The sequence below is a fragment of the Protopterus annectens genome, chromosome 4.part1 (genome assembly GCF_019279795.1).
Source record: "Protopterus annectens isolate FY-2018-M chromosome 4.part1, PAN1.0, whole genome shotgun sequence".
In the NCBI taxonomy this organism is placed as follows: domain Eukaryota; kingdom Metazoa; phylum Chordata; order Ceratodontiformes; family Protopteridae; genus Protopterus; species Protopterus annectens.
The window spans coordinates 526530426-526551515 of NC_056734.1; the positions used below are offsets into that span (position 1 = coordinate 526530426).

General features: G+C 42.2%; 1 protein-coding gene across 4 annotated transcripts in view; it reads left to right on the forward strand.

The window, feature by feature from the left end:
• RNF168 (ring finger protein 168) overlaps positions 1–21090 on the forward strand; it is a 1249390-nt gene that overhangs the window by 234842 nt on the left and 993458 nt on the right. The gene's annotated exons all lie outside the window — the stretch shown is intronic.

Sequence of the window (21090 nt, forward strand, 5' to 3'; positions counted from 1 at the left end):
GCTCTTTCCCTTTTGTGAAGATTCCACCTCCATTTCTTTTATTTCCTTTACAATATTCTGTATTTCAGTTACAGTTGGTTTATATTTTGATTTTCATTTTCTAGTAATTGCTTTTGGCAGTCAGTAATATTAAACTTTAGTTAGTAGTTTGTAATTGTGGACATTTCATATCATGTATCCCAACTCAGTAGAATCATTTGCTTAGTTACAAGCATTTTCTTCTTAACATTTCTGACAAAGTATTCTGTAAGACATTTTTAAAATCTGCCAGCTCAGTACATTCTCAAAAGCACATGTTCCTAGTTGCCTCTCTTGTTTCCAGTCACGCCCCTAACATTTGCCTGCCCGAGGAAAAATTCCCTGAAGTCTACTTGGGGTATAAAACTACCTTTGCAAAAATCTAGTATTGGACTGGTTTTCAATTACTTATTAAACATTCTAGAATGGAAATGATCTTATTTTTGGTAGTTGTACAGCAGATGCTTAGAAGAACTTTTGTGCATTGCATTTTTGATCTAATTGTTATGACTGAGCTTTTACCAGTAATTGCATTGGGGTCCTCTTACTGGGTTGTACATGAAAGTAGAGTTTAACATGAAATATTTTGAGTCCACTGGTTTTAATAATGAATGTAGAGTCAGTAGATCAGTCAAGGAGGAAAAAGAAAGTGGTCTTTGGAATGCCCTCTTCTCTTAGGGTATGAGGCTTTCATGCAGTATTCACAAGGATGTTCATACTACAGTTAGTAAAAGTTTGGCAGACAAGGAACCTTTTAATGATCAGCTGGTAGATGAGACAGACAGGAAATATGGCATGGGAGGTACTTTAGCAGGTGGAATATACTTATACATTCAGATTCTCTGTGTGCATCTTTCTGTTGCTTGTATTTGGTTGCACGGTTACCACTTTTGGTTGTTGTTGTCTTTCGGCTTTTCCCTGTTAGGGGTCGCTACAGCGGAACTCCGGTCTGCTAATGACTGGTAGTTGATTTTTACGTGCCGAGTTACCAGCCCTGACGCACAACCTTCACCGAAGGTACGCCTATTCACGCATGTCTCCACGCAGAAAACACTCTAGCTGAGAATCGAACCGGACTGGGTCTTACTGTGAGGCGACAACCCTACCGCAGCACCACCACCGCAGTACTATTTTATTTATTTTTTTAATATTGATTGATTTTATGCCGTTTTTCATCACCTTCAGGTATATAACTGAATTCCAGGGAGGAATTTTTTTGTCTTTCTTTTTTAGTTGAACAAACATCTTTATTGAATTTAAAAAACAATATTCTACAAAAAGACAGCAAACACAGCAAAGTGGATGCAATAAAACCACAATTTTTTTTATTTTATGTTTTCATACTTTTTTTTTTTTTTATTTTATACATACAGCACACTATTAGCCATAGTTAAGATACAACTTCTATGTAGACTCTCATTTTATATAAATATAAATATATATATATATATATATATATATATATATATATATATATATATTTTTTTTTGTCATACATTGTTATAGTTTTGGATTATCTGTTTGGTTAATGCTTTTTATATTTATACTATACATTTATATACCTTTTTCCCATCTGGTAATAATAATATCACCCTTTGAGAACTTACTCCACTTGGCATCTGAGACACTCCCTCAGGAAACCGTTATTCTAGGAGACTTCAACAAAATGAATAATATTGATTGGACAACACGTAACTCAGCTATACCCACTGCGCGCATCATCCTTCACGGATTCACTCAGCTAATCCAGTCTCCTACTAGAACTGACAAATAAGCAGACAGATGGTCTATTGTAGACTGGATTCTGTCAAACAAAGCATCCCAGATAAGTCAATCTGACTGCCTGCCGGACAGCCTGAGTGACCACTTGCCTACCTATATAATCAGACATTGCCCAACTCTTAAAAAAAAAAAAAGTATTTCATCCTATCTAACTTCATCTCAACACTAAAAGCCCGTAATTTATTTATTTACATTTGTTTACTGGGCAAGTCTGACTGGGCCAGAAGCCCATTTTCAGAGGAGGCCCAGGGAGAAAAGCTGCACATAAATACATAGTACAGCAGTATACATACAGTAGATGCAGAATTCACATCTTCTAGTTAGTGTATGCAAAGTAGTATTCCATGCAGTTTTCTAGTAGATACAGGTTCAAAAAGAAAAACATGAGCATTTCAGTGAAGATCACTGTGAGAAAAAATAAAGTTAGTGCGTACATATTAAATAATAGTTGTAACCAAATGACATTTCCTTTATGTATTTGTTTTTGAGTAGTAATGAACATTGAGGAGAGGGAGAAAATGAGAAAAGGAGTGGTCAGTGTGTTGAGAGAGTTACAGATAACTTGTCAGTCAGGTTTGGCGCAGGAGCAATGCCAGTTCTTGGATAGATGTTCAAATAGTAGCTGTTTAAAACTGGTAGATTCAAGTGTGTTTTGGAGGTGTGGGGTAGAGAGTTCCATAATTTGGCTATATGATTTGAAAATTGGGCTTCACCGTAAGTGGGGCTTCACCGTAAGTGTTAGCTTTCTGTTCTGTGGGAATGTTTCTGTCTGCAGATCCTAGACTTCGTTGACATAAGTAAGGAACAAGTTCCTTGAGGGATGGGCAACTGTCAGGATGGAAGATGATATTGTGTATGAATTTAAGTTGGCAAAGATGAAGAAAGTTAGGTAGCTCGAGTCAATTTATGTAGAACAATACAATGGTGGGTTTGGTGGAAAAGGTTGCTGCAAAATGGCCTATTTTGTTGTAACAAGTTTCCAGTTTGGTTAAGTCTGATTTTTGTAAGTTGGTAAAGAGGGGGGAACAATATAGGAGTGTAGAGAGGAGGAAAGTTCTGGATATGGCTAGTCTGGTATTGTCCATGAGGAATGGCTTGCTTCTGTACAGTGAGCCAAGTGTGATGTGCACTTTCTTAATTGTGGTGGCTATGTGTTGGTCAAATCTGAGTTTGTTGTCACTTGTCACTTAAAGGAATTTTGTGTGCTCAGCTGGTTGGATGACTACTGTGTTTGCTGAGAGAATAGTGAAAAGAGGGAGGGGTGGTCGGTGATTGTTTGCTACTGGTAAATAGCATTAACTGTATCTTTTTGGGGTTGAGGATTAGTTGTGATTTACTTAGATATGTTTCTATATTATTAAAACCTTGTTGGGCTACTATTTGGAGGTCTGCTAAGGTATCTGCTGAGCAGATTAACGCTGAATCGTCTGCATACTGAACTACTTTAGCTTGTGTTGTGGATGAGGCTAGATCATTATAGAACATGGTGAAAAGAAGGGGTCCTAATGTGGACCCTTGGGGACTCCAACCGAGACAGGCAGAAGTGGTGAGGGTTCGGATTTCCATCGTACTGCTTGTTGTCTGTCAGAAAGATAGCTTAGGAACCAGGAGAGGGAAGTCTTTGATAGGTTTAATGAGGCAAGAGTACTAAGGAGTTTCTGATGGGAGGCAGTGTCAAACGCTTTTGACATGTCTAAGAAGATTGATGCTACTTGCCGGTTTGAATTCCTCAGCTGGTTGATGGTGCTAGAGAAATTAATTAGGGCTGTGGTGGTGCTATGTTTTGGTCTGAAATCATGTTGGGAGGGAGAGAGAAGGTTGTGAGATTACAGGTATTGTAGTAATTGAGTGTGGATACATTTTTCCAGAATTTTGACACGGGGGGGGGGGTGATGGCTATGGGTCTGTAATTGTTTAATTCTGTTGATGTTCCTCCTTTATGCAGAGGGGTGGGGACATATTGTTCTGCTATAGACCTTTTTACCAGAATGGAGGTAGGCAGAGCTATGGCATCAGCTGACAGTTTGAGGTACTCATTGGGCAGTTGGTCAGCTGCTAAGTAAGAAGGTTTCAGTTTTTTCAGCATTGTTCTTATGGTGTTAGTTGGAACAGGTTTGAGGTCAAAAAAGTTGTTGTTAGTGTCCACATTAGGTGAAAGAGACAGAGGGGTGGAATTGTTCCCTGTAACTAAGGAGAGGATGGAATTAGGTGTTGATTTTTGAGGCAATACTCACGCTTTGGTTATTGGTTGTTGGTTCTGGAGTTGTAGGTTTACCTCGGCGGAGGAGTGAGTTAATCGCTTGCCAGAACTTTTTGGGATTGTTAACATATTTGTTTTGCATAGCTGTGTAATTTTTTTTGTCTAGTTTCAGTTGTTTTTTTTTTTATTACAGAGCTGCTGGTATGCTAGCAGTATTTTATTGTTTTTTGGTATTGATAACAGGTTTTGTCTCTTAGTTTTTGAAGTTTAATGGTTTCTTTTGATACCCAGGGCAATCTGTTATTTTTAACACGACATGTACGAGTTGGTGCTAAGCTATTTAGAATAGCTAGAAATGTATCATTGAAATATGTTATGGCCTGGTCAAGTTGGAGATGATAGAGTGGTGTCCAGTTGCATTTATTGAGCATGTCTGTGAATGCTTCATTGGAGAAGTTTTTTGTATTTCATACCACTTTAAACTATATGGTTCTGGAGAAGTTGAGCTGATGACGGATTAAATAGGTAGGTCTGTGGTCACTTAAATTATTTGGAAGGCATCTGGAGAGAGAGTTGTGGGTGGTATTGTTGATAAGGGACCAGTCTAAGATAGATTCCCTTTTGCTTTGTTTATCTGTTTGTGTGGGATACTGGATTGTTCGGGAGAAACCATGTAGATTTATGAAGGTAGAGTGGTTATCACTAGTGCAAGTGTTCCAGTCTAAGTTTGAAGTCTCCTGTAATAATGGTTTCGTGGGTGTAGGTGGAGGGCTTTCCAGGCTTTGAGTTCTTCAGTGGCTGTGGAAGTATTCTTGGATGATATGTAAGTGGCTGTTATGGTCTGTAGTTTTAATATGAGGAAGGGGTGGAGTGGTAGCCTTGATGGTATGTTGTACAGTATGTGGCCCAGGATTGGGGTGTATATCACCACGACAGAGAATCTGTGATAATGCACATGCTTTGTGTGATAATTTGGAGAGTATGTGGAAGTGTTTGCTGACTTGGTTAGCGGTATTACTGACAACTACATGTTTGAAGTAGAAGTATGCAATAGATGTATGATTGTAGAGTTGGGGGGAGATGGCAAGGTAGGAGAGTGAGGAGTGGATGGTATTCGTATAATACAGTGTGGGGCTATGGACATGATATATCTGTAAGTGACTGTAGAATGTTAGATAGTATGCACATAGCAGTAGGGTATAGAGTGTGGGCAGGAGAAAGAGCATGGTGTGTATTCTTTTTAAAAAGTAGGTTACCTGGACGGTGTGATGAAGATGTAGAGAAAGAGGGGTGTTGGTGTAGTGTGGTAGAAGTAGTGTAATAACAGTGTAACTGGAATCCCATCAAACAGCTTAACCTTAATGAAGCTGTTGGGTACTTCATCTCCACATTCTTAAACATACTTGACTCCCGTGCTCCACCGAGAACCATTAGAATTAAGTCTAATTATGCACCCTGGTTGACCAAAGAAACCAGATCTCTTCTGCATGCAAGAGATGAAGCTTGGTCCACTTGGCTCAAAGCAAAAAGAAAATCTAAACACATACTTGGAACTCCGAAGCAAAAACAAAAAAATTGATCAGAACGGATCAAATAAACTACTGTTATAGCATACAAATGAAACATCAACATAATCCTAGAAAGTTTGGACAACTATTAATAATGTTCTAGAGCAGGGAAATCTAAGACTCCTTCCTTTCCTTGCTACTATAGAAACCTCAACTAATATTGCCACCCAGTTTAACAAGTTGTTTACTGAATCCCTACTTGCACTGGCAAATTCTCAAAGCTCCCCTGACCCCATTAAAAAACACAAACCCCTTACTAAGGAAAACGGCTTTACCTTTAAACTTGTTCCTGTAAACTTGATTAAAAAATTACTCAACTAAAGCCAAGCAGACTGGCTGCAGATGACCCCTCAGCTGAATTTTTAAAATCTGCAGCTGACAACAGCATATCCAATAACCATTCTTATCAACCTCTCCATCTCCAAAAAAAATAGTCCCTGACCTTTTGAAGGTCTCATATTATTCCTCTTCATAAAGGGAGCAACTCGAAAAAACTAACAAATTACCGCCAGATAGCTATACTGTCTCTCCTCTCAAAAATACTGGAAAGGTGTATTCACATACAAATAATGGAACACCTCAACACACAAAAACTGCTCACTAACACTCAACATGGATTCAGGCCTTACCGTAGCACAACCACTGCTCTCATGTCATTCATTCACATAGTTAATGGGCATAGAAACGATTGTAATATGTTTCAGCCATTTCCTAGACCTTTCCATGGCCCTTGATATGGTTAATCATAACAAGCTTATAAAAGCTCTGTCAGAACTGAATCTTAGCCAGTCCACTATCGCATGGTTTCAGATTAACTAACAGAAAGAGAGCAGGCAGTTAAATGGCACCAGGAACAATCACCTCTGCTCCCAATGACGATAGGAGTTCCACAAGATTCCATTCTCAGATCTCTGTTTGCTGTATTCACCATTAACCTTCACACGTCTACACTCCACTCTTCAGTTATCCAGTATGCAGATGACTCTAGTCTGTGCCTCCTTTTCCCTCAAAGATCCAGCAAGCTCAAGCTTCCTTTCTCTCTGTCGAATCCTGGCTCACTGACCACCAGCTAATACTCCACCCAAACAAAACTCCAACCTAAACATTATATCAGTCCTTATCTCTCATTTAATATATCCAATAACAAAACTGTCATTTCTCCTGTTACCAACACAAAGCTTCTTGGTGTGGTGATCGACTGCAACATGAAATTCGATATCCATATCTCTCTCACCATAAAAATGTCCATAAAAAACTAGGTACTCTGTATAGAAATAAACAGTTCTTAACAACACTGCTAGGGCAACTATTGCATGCACACACATCTCATCTCTACACTAGTATATGCATCTCCAATCCTCACCAACATTAGGAAGTGTGACTTAACCAAACTAGCATCCTGCTGTAATAAAATCACCAAATCCGCTACTAACAGCTCTTAAAGATCACACCATTGTCTAGAGCTCATTTAGCTTGAAACCCCCCACTTCTATTTAACCAACTTATCCTGTTGCATAAAATTCTATAGCATCCTGAGAAAACCCCTTCACTACAAAACATAATTCCATACTCCTGTACCAGAAACCTCTGCTCCACCTACAAACTTCTCAAAGTAACTACAGATAATAGAACCACTGGTACATCCCTCTACTCTTAACACAATAGACAAACAATGGAATAAACATCCCCTTCTCATCACAGCTATAGCTTTCATACATGAATTTAAAAAGTCCTTAAAATCACATTTGTTGACCTCGTGACTCTGCATCTGTGACAGTCCAGGTTAGTGCTAGGACCCTTCCCTCCTCACACTCTGTCTTCTTTTTCTGTACTCATCAATCACACCTTCACCCCATACTTCTTTTCTTTTCACCTACTAAAATTATACCTACCTGCATCCTACCCATACTGTACTTAATGATAGCTGCTAAAATGAAACGACTATTTGTTGAAACTAATATTTTAAATTGCTTTTGCTATTATATAATTTTATATCATATGTTAAATAATGCTACTTGTCAATAATGTACTGTACTGTGTGAATTCAAATTGAAGACTGTTAGTGTGTGTAAATGTTAATTGTGGAGCTTTTCTCTCCAGGCCTCCTTTGAAAAAGGATCCATATCCAGTCAGACTTTCCTGGTAACCAAATGTAAAATAAATAAATATTAATTCGTTATTGTATGGCTCTGTTTTACACTCTTACATTTGTACATCATAGTTTTCACTTTTACAACACTTGATAAACTTTTTTAGATTTGAAACTTGCTTTACTTTTGCTTCCTTTTTTTTTTTTATTTGCTTGCTTGTTTAATCTATTTGTTGCTGCTTTGGAGTAACATTGGTAATCAGGCTTCCTGTCAAATACTGTAGCCCGTGCGATTTACATAACTACACAAATACTGTTCTTACGTCAGTTACTAGAGATTGTATGGATAACTCTTAGTGATTCATATAAAGTGAAGAAATATTAGCATTTGATATTCTGTATCGTAGAATATTTGAACGTTGTATCCTTGAGATACCTTACTTCACAGAGTGAACATCATGTGACTCCCTATGCTGTTACAGATTGGTCAAGCTTGAACAGAAAGTCTGAGTAACTATACACAGAAAAGTCCTGGAGCATTAAACAAGTTTTATTTGGATTTTTAAATATATTCACTTTTCAATATATCCATTTTGTCAATATGTTCATCCTGTTAGGCAAGTTCTAAACTTAATCTTGATCACAAGAATGATAACTAACTTCATTCTACAAGTATTTTTACATGTTTTTTAAGCATATTTATTATATTTTTGTGTAGTTTTCATTCGCATTGACATTGCAGCTTTTTAACAGGTTTTTAATACATTGTCTGATACATTTTGGTCAATTGTATGTTCTTTTTATATAAGTAGTGGGTGTCACAGGTATTAGACCTGTGTTTTATGAAGTGTATGTGAAAAAGCATTTTGATTTGTTTCGTAGAGGTGTAAATATTGTACAATAAAATCATGATTTTATTGCATCCACTTTACCTTGTTTGCTGTCTTTTGGAATTTGAGGTTTTGGTTTATTTTTATTAAATTACTACTTATGACATAGGCAATCATGCATTTTTATAAATGAAAACAAACCATATTGACATAATCTTAGTTGAAAACACTATACATCACAAACTATATTTACATAATTTTAGTTGCAAACATTATACATTGCTTATAATCTTTCCAGTCATTGTCAAGTCAAACATTACGTACCTGATTCAAATCCTGCCTTCTTTCAAACTTTATTCTTCCCCTGTATGTATTGTTCCGACAATTCCCATTGTTTCTATATAATTTGTTTCTACCCTTTTCTAAAGATCCCGATTAAATTTTTTTATCTCCGTTACTATATTCATTACTTCCAGTACAGTTGTTGTAGACTTTTATTTCCATTTTCTACTATGTTTTTTGGCAGCCACTATAGTTAGACTCAACAAGGCCTTACTATGTCTAGGCAATTCTGATTCTGTATCATTGCTCAGAAAAATCATTTCCCTAGCTACACTAATTTGCTGACCCATTATGTCTGATAGAATATAAAAATAAAAATACAAAGCCAACCAACACAGCTGTAAAATAAAATATTTACTGTACAAAGTTTGCGCTTACACAGCAAAACTGTTGCTTCATCAGACTTGCAATAAAAACAATCAAGAGAAACATTTGTGTATCAAAATCACATAACATATCTAATTGAAAAATTCAGTGCGGTGATTTTCTCCCTTTTAAAACAGTTTTAATGGAAACACACCCATTCAAGCCTGGGTGTTTGTCAGCATTTAGACTAACAATCCACCTTAGTTATGCACATTCTGTCAGATTCACTAAATCACCAAGTCTCAGAGTTTCATATAGCACTTCCAGAACAGCAAACTTAAATTTAAGTTCATTTCCATTTTCAGTAACATGCTTAGTTTGTTTACCTTTCTTGATATCACCTGCATGTTCCAAAATTCTCTCCCTTAATCTACGATTAGTTTTGCCAATATAGTAACAATTACAAGCCATGCAGGAAGCACAATAAATCACATTCTCAGTGTTGCAACTTGCAAAACATTTCAATTCCAACCTCCTAATCATAGATGTTCTTGTGTTTCACTGTTGCAGTCATTACATTTGGGTAATATGCTGGCAGGTTGCCCTCAGTCAGCCTGATTAACAAAGTCTGAGTCCTGTGTGGGTTGCTGTTCCTTCTTCCATGACATCAGGGGTATAAAACATGCAGCCGATGCCATTACATCAGTCTTTCTTGCCGTGCGATGCCCGAAGCAGAAGCAGTTCGCAAGTGCCGGTTGGCCGACTCCTGAAATTTTTGTTTTCGAGTTTCAGAACCGAAGTCTTCAACTTAAAGCTAAGTACCCTGTTGGGGAAACTTTTTCTTGCTCCTTACCGATGTCCATAAAAGTTAATAATTGCATTACTTGTGGAAAGAAGCAGTTCGCAAGTGCCGGTTGGCCGACTCCTGAAATTTTTGTTTTCGAGTTTCAGAACCGAAGTCTTCAACTTAAAGCTAAGTACCCTGTTGGGGAAACTTTTTCTTGCTCCTTACCGATGTCCATAAAAGTTAATAATTGCATTACTTGTGGAAAGCAAATACCTCATAACGATTTTAATTTGTACTGTATTCCTTGCCTAGGCCCTGACCACGACTTACCTTGCTGTTAGTTTTGTGCTTTATTAAATCAGCACACTATCTGTCGTCTGTACATTTTTGCCTCTAAATATTTCGGTTCTCTGTTTAATTATCCAGAAATGATGTCGGTTAGCCATCCGACTACCGGAATTCCGAAAAAACGCAAGGAAAACGACAGGCTGTCGAGGTCCAAAACTGCCGACGACATTTCTTTTAAACCAGTCGCCAGTTCGCCGGTACTCAGTGAGGTGCTTTCGCAGCCCCTGATACCCACTACTTCTGACTCGCAGGCCCCTACTGAGACCCATTCGGAGTCCAGTATGCCGCGAGATGCTTCTCCTATGGAACCCGCAGATGTCTCTACCTTGGATGGGTCCGGAACCGCTGTGCAGGCACCGACTTCTGAGGGTGTATTCAGGCCTACAGACTTGCATATTAAACCAACTCCACCTTCTATTCTAAGGCCTAAATCTCGATCTGTGTTTAAAAAAACGACGCACAGGCCACATATTCAGGCCCCTTTGCCTAAAAAACAAATGATCAAAATGTCTGAAGATCTTATTACTCTAATCAGGGGTAGTCAACCGCCCCTTCTAAGAGGCCTAGGACTGAGCTTGACTATGATTCTTCTGATCAGGACACTGTTTCTTCTAATTCTTCCAATGACCTGGATTTATCCATACCTACTTATGAGGATTCTGATGCAGAGGACACGGTTATGTGGTATATAAGCAAGCAGGGGGAGGTACACATTCCAACCCCTTCTACAGACTAGCCATGGCCTTGAGCTACCAAGTGCATCTACAAGCTCAATTCCTGTCAGGAAAACTGAATGCACTGGCAGACGGACTAAGCAGAAATCTCATGGACCCACACGAGTGAAACTGGAACCACGGATTTTCAACATGTTGACAAGCAAATGGGAAGCCCAGACATGGATCTATTTGCCCCCCCCCCCCCGAACTACCAGTTGGACAAATTTTGCATAAGGACTCCTCACAAAAAAGCCTGGAAAGTGGATGCTCTTTCCTTCAGCTGGAAAAACCTATCAGTTTATGCCTTTCTCCCTCTGCCTCTAGTCTCCAAAGTTCTGCTAAAAGTTGAATAGGACAAACCAAAAATGATTTTGATTGCTCTAGACTGGCCACGCCAACACTGGTACCCACTCCTGCGCAGTGTTTCACAAATATCTCCATAGTACCTGCCTCAGACACCTTCCTTACTGTCTCAGCAGGAGAACCAAATTCTGCACCTTCAGCTCCCAACATTGAATCTTGCAGCTTGGCTAATCACTTAAATTCACCCTTAGCATCCCTCAGCAAACCTGTGATGGATGTCGACTTGGAGGCGAGAAGACCTAGTACTAGAAAATCTTATGCTGACAAATGGAAAAGATTCTGTGCCTGGAACCAATCTTTAAGGATGAACACAGCAACGGCCAATTTACCTCAGGTTTTGCAATATTTAACCGAGATGCTTCACAAGGGCCTGTCTTTTTTCCTCTATTAAAATCCACGCTTCAGCTATTTCAGCTCGCTATAACACAGAACCACTCCTCTTTTCTCATCCCCTGCTCAAACAGTATCTCAGAGGGGCAAAGAACTTGAGACCACCCAGGAGAGCTCCTACCCCTGCCTGGGACCTTTAACTTTGTTTTGGAAAAGCTCACTTTACCTCCTTTCGAGCCAGCTGCTACTGCAGACTTAAAATTTCTTTCTTGGAAAACAGCCTTTCTCTTAGCAATGACTTCAGCTAGAAGGATTTCTGAATTACAGGCCCTTATGGCAGTGGAGCCTTTCATCATCTTTCATGCGGTCAGGGTATCTCTGAGGACCAATCCATCCTTCATGCCCAAGGTGGTTTCCAGTGTGGCTCTTAACCAGTCCATTCATTTGCCAGCCTTTCTCAAAGGTGTTCCTACCAGGGATATTCTAGAAGCTGCTACCTGGAGTTCAGTACATACTTTCACTATGCATTGCCATTTACCAATTTTCTGGAAATCCAGAGCTGGCTTTGCCACTGCAGTCTGGTAGGGCCTTATAGCTGGTCCTAATGCTGTATAAATCCATCCTCCCAACCATAGCTTTGGGAATCTACCTAAATGTAATGACTGCAACAGTGAAAGATGAAGAACATAGAACAATTGTGTACACTTACCATAAATGTAGATGTTAGAGTGTATTCACTGTTGCAGTCCTGGTTACCCTCCCTCCAGCCCCCTGTTTTTCTCTTACTATACCTCTACTTTCTTTTACTATGCTTAAAAGCCTTTTTGGTTGGAGGTATATTTTTGTGTTTTTAATTTTATTTTGCTCCCCATTTGGGGAGCACCTGACATCTGGGGCAAGAAAAGCTGATGTAATGGCTTTGGCTGCATGATGTTCATCGTGTTTCACTGTTGCAGTCATTACTCTTGGGGTTATCCTGCTGGCAGGCTACCCTCAGTCGGCCAGAATTCCAAAGTCTAGGTCCGGCGTCGGTTGCTGTCACCTCTTCCCTGATGTCAGAACGCCAGGGGTATAAAAGATGCAGCCGACGCCATTTTCTTCAGTCTTTCTTGCCGTGCGGTGCCCGAAGCAAAAGCAGTTCGCAAGTGCCGGTCGGCCGACTCCTGAGATTTTTGAATCCGAATTTCAGAACCGAAGTCTTGATTAAAGCTAAGTACCCCGTTGGGAAAACTTTTTTCTTGCTCCAGACCGATGTCAGAAAAAGTTAACAATTGTATTTCTTGTGGGAAGCAAATACCTCATAAGGATTTTCACTCTTACTGTATTTCTTGACTAGGCCCTGATCACAACGTTGCTAGCTGTCGGTTTTGTGCTAGATTTAACCAACGCACTATCAAGCGTCTGTTCGATTTTGCATTTAATTACTTTGGCCGAAGATTTAATTATATTATGCCGTCGGACCAGCCGACAACCAGAGTTCACAAAAAGCGCAAGAACAAGGAAAAGGATAGGCATCCGAAGTCCAAAACTGACGACAAGGCCTCTTCTATGCCATTTGCTGGTTCGCCGGTTTTCAGTGAGGTGCCTTCGCAGCCCCTGGTGCCTGCTACCTCAGAACCACAGGCTGCTACAGACTCCCACGTGGAGCCGACTGGGCCTCTGGATACTCAAGGTATTGGACACACGGAAATCATTCCCTCAGATGGGTCTGGAGCCGCTGAGCAGGCATCGGCTTCTCAGGGTGTCTTCAGACCTGCACAACTATATATTAAGCCATCCTCAGCTTCAAAGACTAAAGCAGCTCTAAAGACAAAGAAACAAGTACAGCATTCTCCTACTCAGACTTCCATGCCTAAAAAACAGATGCTCAAAATGGCCGAAGACCTAGCCTAGGCAAGAGACAGAGTATGATTGTTCTGATCATCTTTCTATTTCCTCTGATTCCTCTTCTGAACAGGAAGAGGAACATACTATGAGGGAGCATTTCCACTGGGAGAGCCAAGATTACTCTGAGTCTAAGAAAAGGCTCAGGGACTTTCTGCTACTTCCTCAGCACAGACCCCTTGCTATTCCACCTGTTCTAGACATTGTAGATGATGTATTTTCAGAGTCCGGCCTGCCCCCCTGACTCTTTACCTCCTCCACCTGCTAAGCCAGTCAGATATTACAGGGTCCCGGATTCTCATAAATTCCTATGCTAAAACCCCGCTGCTGACCCAGAAACTATATCTCAGGGTCCCATAGGGGTTAAAGCTTCCACTGCAAAAAACCCTGTCCCCTCTGATAGGGATTCTAGGGCTCTAGACAGATGGGGGGAAAAAGTCTACACTTATGCTACCCTGGCTGTAAGGGCTTTAAATTGTCAGTTTCATATGCTTAAATATCAGCAATATTTAATGTCACTGCTTAAACAGAAATGGTTGACAAATACTGAATGTTCAGAGAACAAGGAATTGCAGGATTTATTGCATGCAGCTGAACAAGTGGGAAAGCATACTTTGCAATGTGGTTATGATTCACTGGAGGCCTCTTGCAGGGCCGCTGTTACAGGTTCTGTTATTAGAAGGCATGCTTGGTTAAAGTAACAGAATCTGCCTGAGCATGTTAAAGCAAAATTATTAGATGCACCATTACAGCATGATACTTTGTTCGGTACTATAGCAGAAGAGGTGTTGAAAAAATGGAGGATAAAGCAAAATCCTGCAGTCAAGGATTTCTTACAGGTACAGCCACCCAGGTTTAGCAGGAACTGGCCTTCTAAAAATTGGTCCTTTCCAGTGTCAGACAGACCTCAAAGAGGCAGATCTCAGCCCCAAGGCTCATACAGGCCTAAACAATGGAGTGCTCCTACCTCCAAAAGCGGGGAAGACGAATTACAACCTTTCAGGAAACAGTCTCAATACTTTCCTCTGACAGATCCAATCACTTTTCTTTTGGCAGCCCCCTTAGGGGGAAAACTAGCACTTTTTTCATCAAATTGGCAAATGGTTACCCAAGACAAATGGGTCCTGAACATAGTGTCCCAAGGCTACAGGTTCCATTTTCACACTCTACCAAGGTCAAAGGGTATGCCAAACCTGCCACACAATCAATGGGCAGAGGCACAAAAACAAATTACAGCCCTCATGGACATGAGGGCCATTCAGCAAGTACCACAACAAGAGCAGGGGCAAGGATTTTACTCCAGACTTTTCCTAGTACCCAGAAAGGACAAAACCTGGAGACCAGTACTGGACCTGTCTATACTAAATATGTTTCTGGAAGTTCCAAAATTCAAGCTGTTGACTCTACAGCAGCTACTGCCCATGCTGTGCAAGAAGGCTTGGCTCGTAACTTTGGACCTAAAAGAGGACTACCTGCATGTCCCAATCAGACAATCTTGCAGAAGATACCTCAGATTCATAGCTGGCTCAATGCATTACCAATTCTCTGCACTGCCCTTTGGCTTATCTACTGCACCCAGGGTCTTCACAAAATGCCTGGCACCAGTAATTGGGTTTTGCAGACAAAAAGGAAATCAAATATATCCCTACTGGACGACTGCCTAATTCAAGCAGAGAACAAAGACGCTCTTCTAAAGCATCTGGCGTTTGTAAAAAGATTACTAATTGGCCTAGGGTACACAGTAAACGAAAAGAAATCAAAACTAGTGCCCTCTCAAGAGATAATATTCCTGGGTGCAAGCTTAAATACAACTGCCCAAATGGCTTATCTCACGCCAGACAGGCAAAAGCAACTGACTACTTACTTCAAGAAATTGGCAACAAAAACCCACTTATCTGCAAGGAAATTCCTGCAGGCCTTGGGTTTCATGGCATCCTGCATTCTACTAATTCCATATGCCAGACTGCATATGAGGAACCTGCAATGGTATCTAAAAAGTGTTTGGACTCAGCATTGCCACAGCCTGGAGACAGTAATTGCACTCATCCCCCGCCTACAACAGGAGTTTCGATGGTGGGCAGAAGCCTGTCACCACAACAAGTGTCTGCCATTCAGTTTACCCACAGCCATACACTGACAACGGATGCATCAGATTATGCCTGGGGGGGGGGGGGCATATGGCAGGAAAATGTATTCAGGGCACATGGCCTGCAAACCAGAGGCATCTTCACATCAATCAAAAAGAGATGCTAGCTGTTCAAAATGCCCTGACAGCTTCATCCAGGACAGTTACTGATAAAGACAGACAACACTACGGTCATGTGGTACATAAACAAGCAGGGAGGTACACATTTCTACCCCCTCTGCAGACAAGCAGTGATCTTATGGGACACAGCATTGGCTCTTCAAGTTCACCTGCAAGCACAATTCCTGCCAGGAAAAACAAATACTCGGGCAGACAAACTAAGCAGAAACATCATGGATCCCCACAAATGGAAACTGGATCCACAAGTCTTCAGCATGATAATAAGGAAATGGGGATGCCCAGACATAGATCTATTTGTCTCACCTCACAACTGTCAATTGCAGAGATTTTGCACAAGGATTTACCGCAAGCAAGCATGGAAAGTGGATGCCCTATCATTCAGCTGGAACAATCTAACAGTATATGCTTTTCCCCCATTGCCTCTCCTTCCCAGAGTACTCCTAAAGGTCAGACAAGAGACGCCAAAAATGATACTGATTGCACCAGACTGGCCACGCCAGCACTGGTACCCAATCCTAAAGAGCTTGTCTCAAGGTCCAGCATGGATATTGCCTCAAACTTCTCACTTGCTGACCCAACAAAACAATCAGATCCTGCACAGCCAACTCAGGACCTTAAATCTGGTAGCATGGTGGATAATGTAGCCATTCACAACACTCCCCTTTCAAAAGCTGTTATGGATGTTATCTTGGAGGCCAGGAGGCCCAGTACCAGAAAAACTTATGTAGAAAAATGGAAGAGATTCTGTGCTTGGAACCAGGAACAAGGCATTGACACATGCGTACCAAATATCCCTCAGATTTTACAATACCTAACTGAGATGCTGAATAAAGGCCTTTCTTTTTCATCAATTAAGATTCATGCCTCTGCCATTTCAGCCCATAACAATACGGAACCACCTATCTTTTCTCATCCTTTAGTAAGGCAGTACCTCAGAGGGTCCAAAAACATTAGGCCTCCAAGGCGAGCACCAATTCCGGTCTGGAACCCCAATTATGTTTTGGAAAAACTCACACTGCCTCCTTTCGAGCCAGCATCAACAGCAGATATAAAATTCTTATCCTGGAAAACAACTCTGCTCCTAGCTATAACCTCTGCAAGGCGAGTCTCGGAGTTACAAGCACTCATGGCTGTGGAACCCTTCATCATTTTTCATCCAGACAGGGTTTCTTTGAGGACAAACCCTACATTTATGCCTAAGGTGGTGTCCAAGTGTGGCCCTCAACCAAACCATTCACTTGCCTACCTTTTATCCAAATCCACAGAACAAGGGTGAGAAAATTCTGCATTTTTTGGACATACACAGGCAGTTACGCTTCTATTTGGACAGAACTAAAGCTTTCAGAAAGACTGAACAACTTTTAGTGTCATATGCTGCAGGATCACAAGGAAAGGCTATCTCAAAACAGACCATTTCTAAATGGATAGGCCATTGCATCCGTTTCTGCTATTTTCAACATGGCAAATCGGTGCCTAAGGGCATTAGGCCTCATTCCACCAGAGCAGCAGCCACTTCAGCAGCCTTCCTCAGAGGAGTACCAACCAAAGAAATCTTAGAGGCTGCAACTTGGAGTTCAGTGCACACTTTCACAAAGCACTACCACTTGCCTCTCTACTCTAAGTCCAGAGCAGGCTTTGCCACTGCAGTTCTGCAGGGTCTCATAGCCTCTCCTAATCCTATTTAGCCCAGCCACCCATCGTCAGCTTTGGGATTCTACCCAAGAGTAATGCAACAGTGAAACACGATGAACATAATACAGTTGTGTACCTAACATAAATGTAGATGTTCGAGTGTATTCACTGTTGCAGTCCAGGTTACCCTCCCACCATCCCCCTTTTCTTGCTGGGACTTATCTGTACTTCTCTATCCTATATAACCTATGTGGTGTATTTGCTTGTAGATGAAGGAAATGTTTATTTTTGTGCTGCTTACTTATTGGCATATTTTTCAGTTTACCAATTTGGGGGCACCTGACATCTGGGGCAAGAAAAACTGAAGAAAATGGCGTCGGCTGCATCTTTTATACCCTTGGCGCACTGACGTCATGGAAGAGGCGACAGCAACTGACGCCGGACCTAGACTTTGGAATTCTGGCCGACTGAGGGTAGCCTGCCAGCCGGATAACCCCAAGAGTAATGACTGCAACAGTGAATACACTCAAACATCTACATTTATGGTAGGTACACAACTGTACTTTTGTATACCCCTGACGACCTGACCTCATGGAAGAAGGGACAGCAACCGACGCAGGACCTAAGACTTTGTTAATCAGGCCGACTGAGGGCAACCTGCCAGCAGATTACCCAAATGTAATGACTGCAACAGTGAATACACTCGAACATCCACATTTATGGTAAGTGTACACAACTGTACTTTTAAGTAGAGTGTAGTTGTATTACTAATAAAAACACAAGCCGAACAATGCCGGCAAGAAAAAGTACCCAATCTCTCAGCCCTGTTATGAGATATAACATGTTGATTTTTATAACACAGTTGACGTTTCAGGGAGAGATTGTTTTTAAAGGAAAATTTAGGTACAGGACCAACTAGGTCAGCTACAGCGTCTGTCAAAAGTACAGACCAGTGATCTGAAGTAGTTAACCTCATTTTATCTGCAACCTTTGGGTATTCGGATCCATATCAGATATGAGCCGGCAAATTATTTTCTGTCATCTGCTCCGAGCTCCACCCCCTACCCATAATGCACCACCATCTCCTGCCTTCCCTCAGATCGAGTTTGCCACGCCACAGTGAGCATCGTGGTCTCTTTGCTCTGAGCTCAGGGATAAGTAAGTTGTGATTGTTCTTCCTATTTAGTGCGTCTGTGATTATTAGTGTATCCTACCTCCCACATTAATATAACGCTTTGTTCGTCGGTTCAAAAAAAAAAAAAAAGTTTTTTGTCTTGTCAGTTGCTGTTAAGCCCACTTACTGTCTGTGTGTGTGTGTGTGTGTGTGTGTGTGTGTGTATTTTTTCTTTAGGGAGTGGCGTTCAGTTTTGGACTATGGCTGATAGCCTAAATCAGTCTTCAAAAAATGTACAGAGTGTGGCCACAAGCTCTGACCGGCTGATGGTCACACTCTGTTCGTAATTTGTTTGGGAGTGCCCCATTTATCCACACAGTGTGTGCTATCTGTGCAGGTTTTAATCCAAGAGCTCTCAGGGTTCGAAATGCCAAATTGGTTGCCAAGGGTCTTCTCCCTGCTTCTATGCTAGATTCTGCTTCGGCCTCGGTCTCTGGTACTCCCACCATATCTCCCACCCAGACAGGGACTCAAACTCCCGCTTCTTCTGGTGCTGGGGCAGAGAAGCAAAAAGAAAAAGACAGAGACAAGGACAGAGAAAGGCGCAGGGAGGATAAAGAAAGGAGGAGGGAGAGGCCTCGCAAGAGATCCCCAGACAGGGAGCCTTTCATTAGCTCTCCTTCTAAGACTTCAAGGCCAGTTTCTCCACGACTCCGATCACCCCGTTTCTCGCCGGAGCCGCTGGAATCTTTGGCTCCGAGGCCTTCCTCACCCTTACTGCGCAGACCAGCCAGATCAGAGTCTGTGACTTCTTCGCGATCAACTCTGAGCCTATCGAACTTAGACATGGACAGGATGATGCGGAGAATTCTTCAGGCCCAAATACAGATGGGAATCTTGCCAGGCCCCGCTCCCTCTGGAGGGGGGACCTCTATGCTTTTTTTTTCTGCCCCATCTCTCCTTCCCTGATCCGGGCGACTGCTTCGGGGTTTTTTGATCCAAGGCTCTTTGGAGCTGATAGCTCAGCGCCGACGGTTCCTTTAACCTCGACTCCGGCTGTTACCTTGATTTCCTCGGATCCGGGTGACTCTCGGAGCCATGGATAGGGAGTCGGACCTGAGGGAACGTATTCTTCTTCGGCTCCGGCTTGTTTGGATCCGAACTGTTACCTTGGACCTCAGGCTACCCTTGCTTCGGCTCCGATCCCCGCTTTGGACCCGGGGAGGGCTTCTTCCTTGCTGGTTGCCAAGGAGATACACTCTCCATCGGCTTTCGAAGTGTTGGAGAGGGTTCTCTCCCAAGGATTGAGACCGCAGCCCATCTCCTCTGATTCCACCCAGACCCTGCTGCATTTGGCGTCTACTCCTTTTATCCTGTCTCAAGGACAGCCCGTGCCAGAGGACCCCCAGGTTATTCCCTCTGAAGGAACCCCCTACGGCTCACGAGTCCTCTTCGGAGTGTCCCACTGAAGGGGGCAACTGTAAGCGCAAGTGCAAAAGGAGGCACTTGGACTCCCCTGATTCCCTCACTGCGGACACAGTCTTAGAGGAAGGTGAAGGTTCCCCAGGTCACCTCCCGAAGATGTCTCCTTCAGAGACATCGTGGAGATTCTCCGCCAGAGGGGAGTTTGGTCAGCCCCAAAACCTTCTACGGATGAGTCATTGTTTCTGGAGGCCTTTGGCACGGGCCCATCTACTTCTTGGGTGTCCCCGCCAGTGGATTTCTTGGTGGACCCTATCACCATGTGGGCATGGAAGGAGCCTGACACCGTAGAGCCTATCCCCAAACACCCTGACAAGATTCTGTCTCCTCCCACCGACAGACAGCTGTGGTCTAAAGGAGCCCCCATTGATGCTATGGTGATCGCAGCAGCCACCACGAAGGAACTAGCATAGGAGAGTTCCTCAGTCCACCCTCTGGACAAGGAGTCTAGGTCTGTGGATAGGTTTGGGAAGAGTGTTTATTCATCAGTGACTTTTTCCATTCATGCGCTGAACTGTTGGGTACATGTTATCCGGCTTCAGCGATACCTTGTCTCAGAATTCGCTGAGTTGCCCCCAGAGTCCTTATCGCAACAGGACAAACAACTGTTCTCCACGAAAATGTTGATGCTGAAGTCGGTATTAAACACGTTCATGCGTCTCCTTCACACGATATGAAAGGAGTGGCTAGGGCGGCCGTGACAGGTGTAGCCGTGAGGCGTCACGCCTGGCTCAGGTTGTGTCAGTTTGCGGACCCTTTCAAGGTGTCATTTATTAATGTCCCCTATGATGGTTCCTCCCTTTGTGGGAAGACAGTATGTGACAGTCTTGTCCAAAGCAAAAAAGACGGCAAGACTTTGTCTGCCGACGGGATCCGGTTCTCTAACCCTCAGCGGTCCTTTTCTAGGAATTAAAAAGGGCAAAAGAAGATGTGGTTCCAGAAATCTGTTTTCCTGGGAGTCTCAGGACAACTATTCCCTCATAGGCAGAGGGGGACAGGATCGACGCCGACCCAGAGGTAGAGGGGGTCCTAG